The 19,257-nt window shown below is 40.3% G+C and overlaps 1 protein-coding gene across 9 annotated transcripts in view; it reads left to right on the forward strand.

Moving 5' to 3' along the window:
• RBFOX2 (RNA binding fox-1 homolog 2) overlaps positions 1 to 19,257 on the forward strand; it is a 296,039-nt gene that overhangs the window by 114,159 nt on the left and 162,623 nt on the right. The window lies entirely within an intron of this gene.

A 19,257-nucleotide genomic window follows, 5' to 3' on the forward strand; every position in this document is an offset into this window, starting at 1 on the left:
GCAGTTGCTTAACATAGTCATTAAATAAATTTTGGCATTCTCATGCTGTTTACCACTCATGATGGGATGGGTAAGGTGCACGAATGCTAATAAGGTTGTCAGGTGGCTGTGTTATTCCTTTATAGAAGTTGTTTTATGTTCCTTAATAATAATTTATAGTACCAGGTACTATTTACTGAATGCTTGCTATGCATCAAGTACTGTGTTAATGCAGATATGCACATACCATCCACTTTTCATTACTTTTTTTTTTTTTTTTAATTTTTCAGATAGAGTCTCTCTGTATCACCCAGGCTGGAGTGCAGTGGCATGATCTCGGCTTGCTGCAAAACCTCTGCCTCCTGGGCTCAAGTGATCCTCCTGCCTCAGCCTCCCCAGTAGCTGGGATTACAGGCATGAGCCACCATTCTCAGCTAATTTTTGTATTTTTAGTAGAGACAGGGTTTCATCATGATGGCCAGGCTGGTCTCAAGCTTCTGACCTCAGGTGACACACCCACCTCAGCCTCTCAAAGTGCTGGAATTACAAGCATGAGCCACCACGGCCAGCCCACTCCTCATTACTATTAACAACCACTCTCCTGGCTGGGTGCGGTGGCTCGCGCCTGTAACTCCAGCACTTTGGGAGGCTGAGGCAGGCAGATCACATGAGGCTAGGCATTCAAGACCAGCCTGGCTAACATGGCGAAACCCCATCTCTACTAAAAATAAAAAAATTTGCCGGGTGTGGTGGCCCATGCCTGCAATCCCAACTACTTGGGAGGCTGAGGCACGACAATTGCTTGAATCCAGGAGGCAGAGGTTGTAGTGAGCCGAGATCACGCCTCTACACTCCAGCCTGAACAACAGAGTGAGACCCTGTCACAAACAAACACCCGTTCTCTCTGTAAGGTGGACAGTAGAAGCCATATTTTACCAATGAAGAAACTGGGCTTTAGAGAAGTGCAAGTCACAGAGCTGGAAAGTGGTAGAACAGGCATTTAAATCAAGGTTGGCTTGATACTGAAGCTTGTGTTTTTAATAATCATACTGAACCTCATTGAGTAGTTAATTTGCTGAGCATTACTGTGAAAGAGAGCTAAGTCACTTATGTTCCCTAGGATTTATAAATGAGACATCTGTGTTAGCACAGGGCATTAGTAACATGATTTAGATTAAATTTGGCTTTGGGATTAAAGAATAGAGACAAAGAGGAGACATAAGGAGCCTCTGCCACTTAACTTCCTGGGCTGATTTGCTTGTGTTCAGTATTGAGGAATCTTTCCTCTTTGAGTGAGTGTAGAGTGGTTTTGGGTCATTTGTAGTCTACACAGTTTCTGAGAGATGATCTGTCTGGCAATTCCAGATTATTTAGGATGGGCCTGGGAGAAGGTGTGGCTTACTCCTGCTTTCTGGGCCATATTAAGGTGAACTAGAGCTGATTCCTGTACTGGCTGAGGTTGTAAAAGGACTTCAAGTTTTAGTCATTCCGCAGGAGGCTTTCTCTTTGGTTTAACTGTAGTTCTTCATCCCTCACTCTGGTTTACATAATTGGGACTTTAAAATTTCATTGTGGCTGTAAGAACAAAGGGAATGCACTTTTCAGCAGCTCCTTACTGACCAGTCATGTGGAGTCCCTGTAGTGTACTCAGGGAGAGCAGCTGCCTCTCTGATTCTCTGCATAAAACCAAAGTATTTTGTTTATAGCTTTGAAATGGGAGAGAGAAACTTCTGAAGAAAAAAAGAGTTGTTTGGGGTAATAAGATTTTGAGGAGGCAGACCCTTCCTGCATTATCCCCTGGGGAAAGAATCTAGCTAGGATTGAAGGGCATTGCCTCAACTAATTTAGTTAAGTGGCCCCATCCTGGATTAATAACTTGGGCAGACTTCCCAATGGATTTGGCAGGGTATTGGGTTTCTTCCTCCCCAAACCTTCCCTTCTCTCTGCCCTGCACATGTGTGCTAACATAATTACAGAGAGTTACAAGGGGATGGGGCTCCTCTTAAAGGAGGTGGCTCAGAGGAGAGAATGTGATTGTGTAGTCCTGTCATGTTTCCGAAATGGCAGAGTTCGAGTAAAATGGTAGGGTGGAAGCAGGCAGGCTGGTTTCTCTCTGTAATGGCAAAAGGGGAGGAGGGTTGGTGGCAGTGCCGATTTCAAGCACCTAGAGCACACGAGCATTGGGTACTAATTTTGTGCTAGAGAAATATTAAACTGTCCTTTTGCATTTGTTTGTCCAGATTGCATTACTAAGGATCTGGTCATTACAGAACAACCTTTTTGATTAAGGTCAGAAGTTAACAGTTTTTCAAGTTTGGTGGTCAAGTGTTCAGAAATATTTCACAGATTTAGTTGAAAACCTGAGCAGATGTTTTTGCTGTTGTTTACCCCTGGGGATCGGGTGACATTCTTCTCCCTTTTCCTCTTCCCCACCCCTTTGGGAAACAACCAATCACATAGAGGAATGGATTTCAGTGCCTAAGGAGTCAGCCAACTCCGGAGCCCTAGCTGAGACTGAACGTTTAACTCTTAGGTATCTGAATCACAGGGAATGGCGGACATTGCGGTTAGCTTGTTTTCTTGTTTGCATCTACTCTCAGAGCCCATCCCTAAGGGATTGTTCCTAATGAGGCAAGGTACATTGCACTGAACTTGAAGGAACTGGCTTTTAGCCCCAGTTCTGCCAGTAACTAGTATTGCAACCTCGGAAAAGTTGTTTTCTCTTTTTGGACTTGCTTCTCTTTATGCAAGTGGAGGCAAAGGAGAAAATGAGCATGTATGGTATATCACTATATATTCCAGGGGCGTTTTATCGCTAGCCTGAGGTTTAGGGGAAAAGCATTTAACCTGTATGGAGTGCCTATTCTGAAGCAGTTTGTTTATTTTTTACCTTATTAAATTCTTATGACTCTGCAGGGCAAATGCCGTTAACCCAATTGTATAGATGAGAAAAGTGTAGGCTAGAGAGGCTGTCCAACTTGCCCAAGGTCACTTAGCTAGGAAGGCCCATCTGGCTCTAATGCCCAGACTCTTCCATTCCACTAGGCTGGCTAAAAAAGCCCTAGAAGTCCTGCCAGCATTTTCACTCTAATATTCTGAAAGCTTTAACTCCTTCACAGCTTTTAGTCCTGCCCTGTAGGAGGACCAAACATTACTCTCTCCTTTTTCACAGCCCTGCTACTAGAGCAAGTAAATGACTTAGGGATTCCTCCATTACCTGAAAGCAACAAAAGAAGGTGGTGCCGCAGTCAGTTGTCTCCTTCCTCCATAAAGAAATTCCCATCGTTTATAGCCAGCTCTGCCCACCCCTTCCTCATGCCCATTTTCTCAGACAGGCAGATACTGCCTTTTCTCTTTCCCTTTGGCTTGTGATTGTCAGGTAAATATCCCTGGTTTGAGGGAGGAGCAGAATTTTGATTAGGTTAAAAAATTATCTTTACCCATAGCCTTTCTATGACATAGATACTACAATATTGGGTTTATCCCTATGTGGAATTTCTATGATATCTATATCTATAAATCTATATAGAACCTGTATCTATAAATCTATGTAGATTTCTACATACAGATTTATGTAGAAACTCTAGGTAGGAGTAAACCATATATATATATGTATATCTCTATATATATACACACATACATATACACACATATAGTGATATAATTTTATATATATATAAAAGAAATAACAGGATATATATATCCTGTTAGGTGCTCCCTTAAAGAGCTTTTTTTGCTTGTAAATTATCCTAGCCATCTGATTTAATAGATACACCTTACCCAAGAGAACACTTTGTGTTTCTCTTCCTGCAGATCTTACTTTTTTTACTTTTTAAAACTAGAGACAGAGTCTCACTATGTTGCTCAGGCTGATCTTGAACTTGTGGGCTTGAGCAATCTTCCTTCCCGCCTCCGCCTCCCAAAGTGCTGGGATTATAGGCGTTAGCCACTGCAGCTGACCAGGGTTTACTTTTAAATTCACAGACAAAATAGCTTTTTAAAGGTGAGTTATGATATTTTGTTGCTTCCAATTTAAAAAAAATTACAGTAGAAACCCTAAAATGTCAGATTTGCCAATAAATCATTTTCTGTCATTTGTTGTGGGCTAAGAAAAATGAGAATAGACAAAACCATTAACAATTGAAATTTATTAAGAGAGGCACTGGCCTAGGTGTTTTATGTACATTATTTCTAATTTTCATCTTAATTCTGCATTTGTTGATTACATAACAGGTTAAGAGGGGTTAAAGTACTTGCTGAAGGTCACTGCTAATGAATGGTGATTTGGCAATTTGATTGTAGGTCTGTTTCACTTTCAAACCTCACTTCTTTCTTCAGTGCCATGCTGCCTCTGGGATATGATCTTGAGAGTTTTATTTGATCATCCATGATCATGCCTCAGCTCAGATCACCCCAGAAAACCCATATGTCTTCTTTTAAAAAGGGAAATACATCTTATGTGATAAATTTAACAACTGAGAAAAAATTAAGAGAAGTATTTCCTGGTGTTTGCCAACTTTTACAATCAGTAACTTTTACTGGTGTTTATTTTGAATTATTTTTGTTAAAGTTTAGATCCATCCCTTGTTTTAAGTGAAAATGCTAAGTAGCTACTCATCCTCAGGTACTGGAGAGCTTAGGGTATTTCACTGTGAATTGGGGTGGACAGGAAGAGGTAGGCCTTAAAGATTAATAAGATATAGGTAGATGGAAAAAGTGGAAGACTTTTCTTGGGGTGAGGAAATGTATTGCTTGCTCTTATCACTTGGTACATCCTGTGTTCACACCATGTCTTTTAGCTCCTGAGAATGTTGATGGGAATCTAATGAAAGATGGGTTGGTATTAATTAATGCTCATGTTCTTCTCCCTTCCTCTCTTCAGGAGTTGCTTGTGATTTAGCTCTGCCGCACGTTGTGTTGGGCTTTCCCAGTGGTGTGCTCTGAGAGATTCATATAAGAGAAGTATACATAGTACACTGTTTCTGCCATCCAGATCACCTCAACAAATATTTCCATAATGTTTATTATGTGCCTGTTATGTGCTAGTCAGTTGGCATGACCAACTGGTGATGCTGAGATGAATAAGATGTGTCATTGCCCACTAGGCCTTTACATTTGAATAGAATTTGCAGTCTCATTCAGGATACAAGACCTGCAAACATGGAATTAGCAAAAAATAAGTATATATTTAAGATTTAAACAAAAAAATGAGTGAACCAAGACCAGCAAATATTATTGGGGTTCAAAGATGAAAGGGGTTAGGATTTGCCAGAGCAGTAAAAACAGGATTCATTAACAGTTTTATCCAGAGTATGGAGTGGGGAAGGGCTGGGGTGAGATGAGATATGGGTCTTGCCACTGCTAATGAAAGGAAATTGAAAATGGCTCATTGGATTAGAATAAGACACTTATACCTTCTAAAATTGTTGATGGAGTCATAGGCAGAGATTGGGAAGGGGAGATTCCACCAATTAGCATTTTAAGTGAGGAGTGTAAAGATACCAGTAGCTAATGTAAACACCACCAATAAGAACAACTTAATCCCTGAGATCACAATTTTTAGGAAAAATTTCTTATATTTATTTATAGTTTGGCTCCCTTGATTAGCTTTCCTTTGATTAGAGAATGTAGTATCCTCTGTATTAAAATAACTTTACTCTTGTTGGATTTTTAAAAGATGCAAAATCAGACACCGATTAAGACACCAGTAGGCCTTATTGCCATTTCCATTTCCCATATGCATTGATTACTGTGTAGCAGTATTCCTGATGATTGTTGAATATTTATGAGGTTCTCTCCCAAAAAAGCCCACCAAGTGAAGAACTCCTATCTTTCATTTTTTAAGTTCCTGAAAATTACCTAAAACTCTTCTGTAGAAGATGGCTTTTACAAAGGAGATTCTTTCCTTCTTCCTTCCCCCAACCCATAGTAGCTTAACTTAAGTACCGGGTGGAGATAAAGATAAATGTGGGAAACTTCAGGATGAAAGGAACATTATTAGAGACCAGAGAAGTCCAGGGAGGTCATATCAGGCTTAAAGTGGAAACTATGTTACAACCTAAGCAAGGAGCAACTGATAGGTCTATAAATAGGGTTTTATCTCCTCCTAGAAAATTTTTGGCATGGTTGTACCTTTCCATGTGGGGGACTATTATATTTACTAAAAATAAACCGTTTCAAAAAGAATTAAAATAAGTCCCACTGAACTCATTTATGTTATTAAAAGTAAAGTCATAGCCTGAAAATAAGTTTATAGAGTTTGGCATGTACTAATTTTTAGGAACATTTTGATATTGCAGCCATTGCTTAGATGTGGGATAGAATGGTCTAGCCCAGTGGATTTGTTTGGATTAAAATAGATTACCTTCTCAGAAAATAATGTTAGTTCAACTTTTTTCCTGCTAGTTCAGAAGTCCCTCAACCTCCTTTGCGTGCATTCAGACTCATAAGTTGGCATTACAAGTGAATCATCGAGGGAAGTGGCAGTAGTTCTAATTCTCCAGGAATCTCACACAGTAAAGCTGCTTGGATATGGCTATTCAGAACAGAAAGATATAGAAATGGGCAGTGGTATCCCTTCCACTGGTATTCCTTCTGGGAAACAAAAACCCTTAAGCTGTCTGAGTCTGTTTCTCACACTTCTGTTATCCTGATTGTAGCCCTTTAAATTGTGGAGCAAATTCTTGGCATCTGTCTGCCTGTCAGCTAGCTAATCTCTGACACCCCTGGATAGCTTGTTTTCTTCCTATGAGTATATGTGAAATTTGTAAAAAAGCATCTATTAATTTACGTATCCTGTTTGCAGTTTACGAAAATTCAAATTGGGCAAACAGTAAAATTGCTTGAAGCGTGTTTCTCAAAGTTAATTTGACCATAGAGTACTTTTCAAAATATAATGAATTGAACCACACGGCACCAGTATGACTCATGTACAATGTGTGTGTGGATTAAAGTCACCAGAAGTAGTGTAAAAAGATGAATTAATGGCTTCAAGAAGTGACTTCATTGGCTTTTTTTCAAACTTTAAACACATTTGGAGAAGTTAAATCATTTTAAGTACAAAAGTTAAAGAGATTCAGTTATAGTTTGTTTAACGAGCAAAAAATCATGACTTTGTTGAAATTATGATTATCAGTCATCAAAATAGATTACATTTGTATTGTCTGTGCCTTTGGATACAGGTTAAAAATAATCTTCTTTTTCTGCTTAAAAAGAAAGTAAGGCCTGGCACAGTGGCTAACGCCTATAATCCCAGCACTTTGGGAGGCCGAGGTGGGTGGATCACCTAAAGTCAGGAGTTCGAGACTAGCCTGGCCAACATGGCAAAACCCGTCTCTATTAAAAATACAAAAAAATTAGCCAGGTATGTTGGCTTGTGCCTGTAATCCCAGCTACCCAGGAGGCTGAAGCAGAAGAATTGCTTGAATCTGGGAGGCAGAGGTTGCGGTGAGCTGAGATTGTGCCACTGCACTCCAACAGGGGAACTCCCATGTTATCCTTATTTCTAGAAGACATTGCTCAGAGACATTGCACTTTTCATGATAGATTGTTGCATACTAAGTAGAAACTATATTTGTATTTAGTATTTTTCTTTTGAATGAAGAAAAATATTGCCAGCATTACTTTTAAAATTGTTGTACTACCTTTTGAAACCTTGTAAAATGCCAAAACAGGGTTATATATTTCAAGTGTATCTGACTTCCTAATTACTTTAAACCTTTTACTGCTGTTTTTCTTTTTCTCCCCTTACAACCTGTCAATTCCCTTCTTCCCCCCATACTTTAAAGAAGGAAACTGAAATTCCTGATGTAATGTATATTTTTTCATATATATGTTTAAGAGACTGGGTTTTGCTATGTGGCTTAGCCTGGTCTCAGATTCTTGGCCCCAAGCGATCCTCTCACCTTGGCTTCTTGAGCAGCTTCAACTAGAAGCATGAGCCACCACTGCACCAAACCTGATGCAATGATTTTCTGAAAGATAGTGAGATGAGAAATTGGGTGAAAGAGACTTGGCAAGTTCACTGAATTCCTTGAGCCCCAAACCCAAGTTTCTGCCCATTTAATAGCTTTCATCTAGTATTTTTTGTTTTGTGATTCATATTTACCAGTTGGCTACTGTGGTGGTAATTGTAATAATAACGATAGTATATAATGCTCTGTTTACATCATAGTTTAATCCACAACTTAGAATGGTTCGACTTAACAGTTTTCTGACTTTACAGTGGCACAAAAGCAGTACACATTCAATAGAAACCAATGTTCATTCAGTAGAAACCGTCCGAGTACCCATTTTTTCACTTTTATTACAATATTCAGTAAATGAGATATTCAACACTTTATTATAAAATAGGCATTGTGTTAAATGATTTTACCCAACTGTAACCTAATGTAAGTGTTCTGAGCATGTTTAAGGTAGGCTAGGCTAAGCTATGATGTTTGGTAGGTTAGGTGTGTTAATGCATTTTTGACTTACTGTATTTTCAACTTACGATGAGTTTATAGGGACAAACTCCCATTGTAAGTTGAAGAACATTTGTTCTCTATTTGGGTTTGACAATGTCCCTGTGATGTAGCATTATTAACTCCATTTTGCAGATGAAGAAACTGAGAGTGTCCATATTTGACTTTTTCTCATTATATGAATTCAAGAATGGTTAAGTTAAAATTTTATTTCTATCATTTTGGTGTGGAATAGTTATGGATATGGAATAGTTATGGATAGTAGATTAGAGTGGATCAGAGTGATTCACCAGTTGACTTTTTGGCCTAAACTTCCTGCCTAGACATTTCAAGATTCTTTGACAGTCTCTGTCGTGGTCATCAAGTTTGCACACTGTTGATGTGCATAAAGCTTTCTGTTTCAAGTGAAATTTAGTTTTGGGCAGGGCATGGTGGCTCACACCTGTAATTCCAGCACTTTGGGAGGTCAAGGCAGACAGATCCCTTAAGGTCAGAAGTTCAAGATCAGTCTGGCCAACGTGACAAAAACCCGTCTCCACTAAAAGTACAAAAATTAGGCCAGGCGCGGTGGCTCAAGCCTGTAATCCCAGCAGTTTGGGAGGTCGAGACGGGCGGATCACGAGGTCAGGAGATCGAGACCATCCTGGCTAACACGGTGAAACCCTGTCTCTACTAAAAAAATACAAAAAACTAGCTGGGCGAGGTGGCGGGCGCCTGTAGTCCCAGCTACTTGGGAGGCTGAGGCACGAGAATGGCATAAACCCGGGAGGCGGAGTTTGCAGTGAGCTGAGATCCGGCCACTGCACTCCAGCCTGGGTGACAGAGCGAGACTCCATCTCAAAAAACAAAACAAAACAAAACAAAACAAAAATTAGCTGGGTATGGTGGTGGGCGCCTGTAATCCCAGCTACTTGGGAGACTGAGCACAAGAGTCACTTGAATCCGGGAGGTGAAGCTTGCAGTGAGCCAGAATCATGCCACTGCATTCCAGCCTGGGTAACAGAGCGAGAGACTCCGTCTCAAAAAAAAGAAAAAAAATTGTAAGTTAAAGTAAAATAATTTATTGTTGAAAACATTTAGGATTAAGTTCATCTGCATATAACAGTCTCCTCTTCCCCATACAGAGTCTTAAACAAGAGAGAGATTCATTTGTCTTTCATGAAAAAGAAGTCTGGAATTAGGCAGTCCAGGATGATATGGTGCTCTCTGGTTACCAAGGATCTAAGATCCTTACTGCTGTTTGCTTCTCTGACTGTAGGATGGGCCTAGATGATTGCTAACCTTCAGCCATCATTTCCCCCTTTCCACAAAGCAGTTTGAGAGGAAGAAAAGAGGGGTGTCCCTTCCCCTACCTAAGAAAACTTCCAGGAAGTTCCACATGACATTTCTGCTTATATCTCATTGGTCGGAATTAGTCTTAGGGCCATAGGTAGCTGTAGTGGAGGATGGAAGATGTAGTCCTTTTCTGGTGAAGCGTGTATAGTAATATGCTAAAATGAAAACTGGGGTTTTGTTACTAAGGAAGAAGGGAAGAGAGGATATTGGGAAACCACTAGCATTCTCAGCTCCAGGGCCTATCAGAGTGACCCAACCTTATCTCCCACATGATGTAGAAGACTATTCTGTGGCTTCCCTGGGAGATTTTCAATGAGTCTTTGCCATGTTTTCCAACAAGATGATTTTTTTCTTGAAATGTATATACCTTTATACCTTTATGCAAAGTTTTTAAAAATTATTATTATTTTTTTATTTTTATTTTTTATTTTTGAGATGGAGTCTCACCCTGTCGCCCAGGCTGGAGTGCAGTGGCGCCATCTCGGCTCACTGCAAGCTCCGCCTCCCGGGTTCTCGCCATTCTCCTGCCTCAGACTCCTGAGTAGCTGGGACTACAGGCGCCCGCCACCTTGCCTGGCTAGTTTTTTGTATTTTTTTTTAGTAGAGACGGGGTTTCACCGTGTTAGCCAGGATGATCTCGATCTCCTGACCTCGTGATCCGCCTGCCTCGGCCTCCCAAACTGCTGGAATTACAGGCGTGAGCCACTGCACCCAGCCTGTGCAAATATTTTTTAAAAACTGAATAATACAAGATTATGATAAGGATCACTGCAGTTCCCGTTTTAAGATCAACTTTGAGTTTTTTTCCAAAATTGATTAGTTTGTTGGAAATGGAGATTCAAATGGTATAGAATGAGTTTTTTGTTTTTGTTTGTTTTTTTGATGGGGGGGACAGAGTCTTGCTCTGTCGGCCAGGCTGGGATGCAGTGGCATGATCTTGGCTCACTGCAGCCTCCACCTCCTGGGTTCAAGCAATTCTTGTGACTCAACCACCCGAGTAGCTGGGCTAACAGGTGTGCGCCACCATGCCTGGCTAATTTTTGTATTTTGGGTAGAGATGGGGTTTCACTCTGTTGGGCAGGCTTACCTCCTGACCTGAAGAGATCTGCCCGCCTCGGCCCCACAAAGCACTGGGATTACAGACATGAGCCACTATGCCAGGCCATAGAATGAGGTTTTAAGTAAGAATAAAGTCTGTGTGAAATATTTAAATATCTGACCATTGGTAAAGGAAAAAGTGTGATTTTTTTTTCTTTAGTTTTTTGAAGCCTGGGTAAGTCATTAGATTATACATTTTTTGGGGATAGAGAACTAGCTTTTCTAAAAGGTATGATTATTGTTTTTTGAATAAATAACATTTACATAAGTTAATATTTTAAAAGTACAAAATGGTCATGTTGTGAAAAGTTGTTCTCCCATTCCTGTCTTGAGTCCCCAGTGTCTTTCCCCTACAGGCATTGGGTGTTTTTTCTTCTTGTATATAATTCCTCCCTTTCTCTTTTCCTCCCATTTAAAAAACCACTGGTTTTAAAACCATTGCTAAACCTTTCTTTTTTCACTTAATGGCATATGCAGTATGCATGGCTTAATGATAAGGATACATTTTGAGAAATGTGTCGTTAGGTGACTTCATTGTGAAAACGTAATAGAATGTGAAAACTTACACAAACCTAGATGTATACCTGACTATGTATCATATATGGTACAGCCTAATGCCTTTAGGCTGCAAACCAGTACAGCATGTTACTCTACTGAATACTGTAGGCAATTGTAACACAATGGCAAATATTTGTATATTTAAACATATCTAAGCATGGAAAAGGCACAGTAAAAATATGATATAATCTTATGGGACCACCATGGCATATGTGTTCCATCATTGACTGAAACATTGTTAGGCAGTGCATGACTCAGAGTATTTCATAATGGTATTTTAACAGCTTCCTCATCCCCCTCCCCCAAGGCTATACTGTTCAGTGTTTCACTGTATGGGTAAGCCATAATTCATTAAACAGAAGAGTCTTGTCTTACTTCCATATCTGTACCTGCTCTGTAAACAGCATTCATTCATATTCAAGGAACTGAACTCTTGAATCTGCACAGAATATTTCTCTTCTTGATGACTGAGTATCCTGACTAGCTGAGAGGATTTTCCCTTCTTTGAGGACCAAGATATTTAAGATTCAGTCATTTCAGAAATAAATCCTTCTAAATTGTGTTGTATAACTATAAAATTTATTTCTTCTTAACAGTAACATAGTGGGCATTTTTAAATGGCTTTAGCACAGTTATCAGCATCAGTATTGTTTAGGAATATAAAAGAATAATATTTCAGGAGGTTTTGCTGGTTTTGCCTTACTAAGTGACACCATTTTGACATATATCATCTATCTATTTTACCTGATTTTTAGATTTTTTTTCTCTTCATCTTTCTTGTTTCCTATGTTGGCTGGCAACATAGTATTCCTTTATCCTCTGCTACTTATTCCCCACTGCTTCCCAGTCCCCTTTCTTAATTTGCTTTGTAAATTTTTTGTGGAAAATTAGCCAGATAAGCAGGACAGAAATATTTCTAAAATAAAAATAAATAGATTCAGAGAGAAGGTCTGATGGAGTTTCCTGCTGATGAAAACTTTGAAATGAATGTTTTGGAATTCTGGATACTTACAGGGCCTTTTTGCTTCCTGGTTATTATGGTGTTCTAGGACAGCTCTGTCTAATGGAACTTTCTGTGATGATAGAAATGTTTTATGTCTGCCCTATCCATTATGATAGCCACTGTCCTCACGTGACTCTTGAGCACTTGACATGTGGCTAGTATTAACTAACTGAAATTTTAATTTTAATTAAGTTAAATTCACATAACCACATATGACAACTGGCTGCGTGTTAGACGACATAGTTTTAGACTGTAGTTAACTAACTTATATACAGCAAGTTTGATTAGAGGAGAGCTTGAACTGGGATACTATTATTTTGTTGTGCTGAGAAGAATAAATTTATAGTTTTGGAAGGGAGACAGTTTGGAATGTAGATTATCAGGATTATCAGATTAGCTTAAAGTAAATGATTAAATTGGAACTCCTTTTTCATATTGACATTATGATTATTTCAAAGCGTAGCATTCTAAAGCCATTGATACCAGCATTTATTTGTGGTTTGTATCTGTGGCAAAGCTGTGAGTCCTTTTGGTAACTAGGGTGAAATTAGTAGCACTCTAACTTTATTTATAGGACTTGGTTAGACAGTTGCCTGAGTGCCAGAAACTCCTACAAATAACTTTGACCTTCCCTAACAAAAAGTCAAAGGATAAAACGTTTCATAGTAGAAGATCTCAGTTGTATCTGTCATACACAAAACATTACTTTCTAATGAAGAAACCTGTAACAAAAAAATGCATAAATAATTAAAGATTTGGTAACTGCTAGGAAGAAAATAAACAGGGCACAGTGGAAGAGAGTATAGGCTTGTGGGGAAAGACCTCCAACTAGACAGAGTAGTCTGGAGAGTTTTATTTGAGGAAGTGATATTTAAGCTGAGATCTAAGAGAGAAGAAGGAGCCTGTCTTGCAAATAATGAAGCTGGAATGAGGAGGGATTTCAGAAAGAAGGAATGAAGGGGTGTGGGGGAGAGGAATTGACACAAGATCAGTGTCTTTAGAACTGATTGAGAGGAGATACGGTATGAAGTGAGATTGGAGAAGTGGGCACCTAGCAGATCGTGTAGGACCTTAAAGACCATCATAAGGAGTTTGGAAAGAAAAAAAATGTAATGTGATGCCTGCCGGAGAAGCAGGAGAGTGATACGATCTGGTGTTTGTTTTACAAAGTTTCTCTGGCTGCTGTGTGATGAGTGTTTTGGAAGGGAGCAACAATGGAAATGGGGGAACTAGTGTGATATTCAGGAAAGAGATGATGGTGGCTTGGGTTAAGGTGGTGGCAGTGGAGATCAAGTGAAGTCACACACACACAGAACTTGCTATATAGGTTGGATGTGAAGGATGAGGGTAAGGGAAGGGTTTCTGGCTTTCATAATTGTCAGGTAGTACCAGGGGACTTCAAGGGTGGTGATGGTGGAGAATTAAGGACCAGTTTTGGGCATGTTGAGTTTGACATGCTTGTGTGACAGCTAAGTAGTCATATTGGAGCATGGGAAGAGGTCTCTGCTGGGGGTGTAACTTGGTAGTTACTGACAAGTTGATGGTATTTGAAGTAATGGGAATGGATGAGACAGCTTCTAGAGAGAAGATGACTCAGGATTGAACCCCTAGGAACACTTACCTTTTAGAGGTCTGTCGAGGGAGAAGCCATAAAAAGATACTGAAACAGTAGCCAGTGATGCATGAAAAAAAAACAAAAAGACGACATTGTAGTATCTCAGAAGCTAGAAGAAGAGAATGTTTTAAGAAGGTTGTCAGCTGGCCGGGCGCGGTGGCTCAAGCCTGTAATCCCAGCACTTTGGGAGGCCGAGACGGGCGGACCACGAGGTCAGGAGATCGAGACCATCCTGGCTAACACGGTGAAACCCCGTCTCTACTAAAAAATACAAAAAACTAGCCGGGCGAGGTGGCGGGCGCCTGTAGTCCCAGCTACTCGGGAGGCTGAGGCAGGAGAATGGCGTGAACCCGGGAGGCGGAGCTTGCAGTGAGCTGAGATCGGGCCACTGCACTCCAGCCTGGGCGGCAGAGCGAGACTCCGTCTCAAAAAAAAAAAAAAAAAAAGAACTACATTTTTTTTTTCTTAAATCTTAGAGTGGGAATGAGATTGAATTTTGAGACTCCGTCTCAAAAAAAAAAAAAAAAAAAGAAGGTTGTCAGCTTTGTTGAATCCTGCTAAGAGGTCAGATAAATGGGGAAGTAGTAGACCTTGATAAATCAATTTAATGGAGTGGAGGGCTTGGAAACTTTGTTTTGAGTAGACTGAAGAATATGAGAGGTGAAAAAATTGAGACAGGTACAGCCAACAACTTTTTCAAGACAATTTACCCTGAAGTGGTGAGCAGGGAAATAGCAGGTAGCTGGAGGGAGATGAGGGGTCAAAGGAGAACTTTAAAAAGTTAGGGTTCATTTAATCATTTACTTATTATAGGACATTAGATTTAGTGGTAAGAAGATACTGTCTGAATGCTTCTCATTTAAAATTACATACTTAGATAGAAAATTAGCTAAGAGGTTGTGTGTAGTGGCAGAAAATTAGCTAAGAGGTTGTGTATAGTGGCTCACGGCTGTAATCCCAGCATTTTGGGAGGTTGGGGCAGGAGGATTGCTTGAACCCAGGAGTTCAAGACTAGTCTGGGCAACATAGTGAGACCCGCCCCTTCTCTAATTTTTTTTTTTTTTTTTTTAGTTGGCGTGGTGGCATGTGCTTGTATCCCAGCCACTTGGGAGGCTGACGTGGGAGAATAGTTTGAAATAGTTTGAGCCCAGGAGGTCAAGGCTGCAGTGAGCCACGATGCCGCCACTGCACTCCAGCCTGGGCAACAGAGTGAGATCCTGTCTCAAAACAAACAGACAAAAAAATACAACAAGAAAATTAGCTGAGAGTAGGTGGTAAAGAGCGAATGAGAGAGGTTTGAGGAGAAGCAAGAAATAGTCATTTTGGGGAGTAGGAAAGCTTTCAAGGGCAGCTTTGGTGGATTGCTTGGCATCGTTGAGTGTCCATTTGAGGTTTGTGATCATGAATATATAGTGAAGTCAGTCAGCTTGGTTATGTGATTTTTCTTCAGCAACATTCAGCTGATTGGGCACAGGCACTAGAAAAGGCAGACAATTGGATTTAACCGGGATTGGAGTTTTGTCAGATGGCAGTGATGGAGAGGACAAATGATTGAGGGTATTTGCAAGGGAGAGATTGTAATTATGGAACACAGCATCAAAATTGGACAAAGTGGGTGCAGAACCGGAGTGGGTAGGTAATGAAAAAGTGGTTGGGATGGTAGGACTTCATGAGGTCAAAAATTGTAGGGAGGGGATACCAGAGAAAGTTAGTTAGAAGTAAGGGAAGTTCTTTGAGAGTATAATTGAAACATAATAAAGAAAGATGAGTCTTTTAAGATAATGCAGCTTTCTTTTCTTTTCTTTTCTTTTTTTTTTTTGTGAGACAGAGTCTCACTCTATGGCCCAGGCTGGAGTGCAGTGGTGCATTCTCAGCTGACTGCAACCTCTGCCTCTAGGGTTCAAGCGATTCTCCTGCCTCAGCCTCCTGAGTAGCTGAGACTACAGATTTACCACCACACCTGGCTAATGTTTGTATTTTCAGCAGAGACAGGGTTTCACCATGTTGGTCAAGCTGGTCTTGAACTCCAGACTTCAAGTGATCCACCTGCCTTAGCCTCCCAAATTGCTGGGATTATGGGTGTGAGCCACCGCGCCCAGTCAAGATAATGCAGTTTTCTGTTTTAGGGATAGTAGCTCTGGGTTTCCTAATAACTGGGAGTAAGAGCTCTAACAAATCACTTATTTGCCTTTCCCAAGAGGCTAATTTTGAGATGGACCCCTTTCTCCATGTATACATCTAGAGCTTAGTTTAGACATTATAGAAGGTAACCACTATTCACAGAAGTTTCTGGGTCTATTCTCTTAATGACGTCAGTAGTAGCAGTGTTTTGGCCAGTGCACATGTACAGTATGTGTACACCAACTCCCAAACCCTATCTCTGTCATTTGTTGTTGTTTTTTACTTTTTTCTTGAGATGAGAGTTTTACTATGTTGCCCAGGCTGGTCTCAAACTCCTGGGCTCAATCAAACCTCCCACCTCAGCCTCCTGAGAAGCTAGGATTACAGGCTAACACCACCACACCTGGCTTCATTTGTTATTTAAAGTCTTGGTAATGGGCAGAGGTAGAGTGCAGGGTTATATCCAAGGTAAGTTTTTCAGTGATTTCTTCCAGTCTTGATTCAGTTTTGTCAGTGAATAGGTATGGTTTAGTGGAAACGATCTTGGAGTCTTAAAAACCAACGTTGAACTTTTGGCTCTTTATTCACTAGCTGTGAGACCATGAGTGTATTATGTTACCACTTTGAGCCTCAATTTCCTTTGATCTGTGAAAAAGATAATAGGGCCTATCTTACAGAGGTATTGTGAAGATGCAATGAGATAATGCATGCAAAGTTGTGGCACATAATATGCTCTGAGTAAATAGTAGCTGCTGGTGGTGTTATATTGAAATCAGCAAGTAGGAATGTTCACTGTTTTGTCTTCCACGGTGGTTTACATCCTCTAACTGGAAAGTGGCAGCCATATTTACCCCTTCTCCCATGAGTCTCTACTGCTGCATGTGGCCAGTGCCTCTGTCTAGACCAGCTTCTCAGATTTCAGTGTGCCTGAGAATTACCTGGGGCTTTTGTTATCATTTGATTTTGATTTTGTAAGTCTAGGGTGGGGCCTGAGATTCTTCAAATCTAAGGAGTTTCCAGTTGATGCTCATTCTGCTGATGCTGGTCCATGTGTCACATTTGAGTAGCAGAATTCTATTAGAGATTGCCCTGTGGGAATCCCTGCTATTTTAAGCTGAGAGGAAGTGAGGGGAAAAGAGCCTCATTCTTTCAACTTTTTTTTTTTTTTTTTTTTTTTTTAAGTCAGATTCATAGACAATACTCATACATCTCATTTCTCTAGCTCGGTGTTGTTTTGGTGAGTCTGTATTGTCTCTACCAGTCCAGGAAGTGATAGGAATATAAACTATGTATAGAGGGTTGCCTCAGATTTCTTATGAAAAATTTTTAGTGCTTGATTTTTCAGGTACATTTTTGAGAAATTGTGCTAGCTCCCCCGGTATACCTATTTCCCCCCACTATCCTCTTATAACCACAGAGAAACTCGTGTAAAACAAGTAGCCTCCCAGCCTGGCCAACATGGTGAAACCCGGTCTCTACTAAAAATACAAAAATAGCTGGGTGTGGTGGCGGGCGCCTGTAATCCCAGCTACTTGGGAGACTGAGACAGGAGAATCACTTGAACCCGGGAGGCCGAGGTTGCAGTGAGCTGAGATCATGCCACTGCACTCCAACCTGGGTCACAGAGTGAGACTCCATCTCAAAAACAAACAAAACAAGTAGCCTCTTGAATTGTTGGAGTCAGAGGCAGAGAATCTAAAATGTGGCTCCAAACCCTTTCTGCCCACAAGACTCACATTATAAAATCCAGCATTTTTGAGATGTAGGAATTCAGGATGCAAGGTTGGAATTATTGGCAATACTCATATTGCTGTCCCAGATTATCTGATTTTTCTTTCTCAGAAGCAAGCATGTCAGAAACTTCCTCGTGGGCCCTCCTCAGAAGACTTTCTTCAGTGCTCAAATGGACACATTCTCTCCTCTGAACTCACAGACAGGGTGATAAGCTATCAGTCACAAAGTCTGATAACATGCTCTCCTGATAGAATGAAGTGTGTAGGCATCTTAATCTCTGGATGATTCTTTTTAGAGTCTCTTTATAGTGTAGAGTTTTTACACCTTTTTGTCTCTTAATGTGAATTGTACATAGTTACAAAGCATAGCTTTCCTTATTTGACTTTGATAATTGGAAAGAAATTTTTTTCTTCTCCTGCCACTTTGTTCCCCTTTTTTTCTTTCTTGGTTTTTTTTTTTTTTTCCTTTTTTTTAAAGGTAGAAAAATGTGAACATGCAGGAGCATGAATAAAAAAGATAGCTTCCCTGTGGGTTTTTGGTTTTTGTATGTATTCATAAAGGAAACGTACAGAAGAGTTTTATTTCTAACCAGACTGACCACCTAATTTTAAAGATTATAATCAGAAAAGGAATGGATGCATTTACAATAGGAATTTACAAGCCCTTCCTGTGGTTCCAAAAAAGTTTATGATGGTTCCAGCCATGGGAGTTTTAGAGGTAGTTTTCAGAGTTTTTGTGACATATTTAAACTTTTCTTTATTTTGAGGGTTTCTTTTCTTGGTATTTTTCTCCTGCTTTGCTGCAGGGTATGTGTTTTATCTTTATTTTATTTTATTTTAGAGACAGAGTTTCGCTCTCATTGCTCAGGCTGGAGTGCGATGGCTGGATCTCGGCTCACCGCAACCTCTGCTTCCCGGGTTCAAGCAATTCTCCTGCCTCAGGCTCCTGAGTAGCTGGGATTACAGGCATGCGCCACCATGCCCAGCTAATTTTTGTATTTTTAGTAGAGACAGAGTTTCTTATGTTGGTTAGGCTGGTCTCGACCTCAGGTGATCTGCCCGCCTCGACCTCCCAAAGTGTTGGGATTACAGACGTGAGCCACCGTGCCCAACCTTTTATCTTTATCCTATCCCAAACTTGATTAAAAGATAACACTATAAAGTTACAGTATGAAGATCCAGAATTTCATTATATTTATTTTATTGATACTTGGTTGAGAATGAATGACTGCCAGTGGTCATGGTGGCTCATGACTGTAATCCCACACTTTGGGAGGCCCAGGCAGGTGGATCACTTGAGGTCAGGAGTTTGAGACCAACCTGGGCAACATAGTGAAACCCCGTCTCTACCAA

Source organism: Theropithecus gelada, chromosome 10 (genome assembly GCF_003255815.1).
Source record: "Theropithecus gelada isolate Dixy chromosome 10, Tgel_1.0, whole genome shotgun sequence".
In the NCBI taxonomy this organism is placed as follows: domain Eukaryota; kingdom Metazoa; phylum Chordata; class Mammalia; order Primates; family Cercopithecidae; genus Theropithecus; species Theropithecus gelada.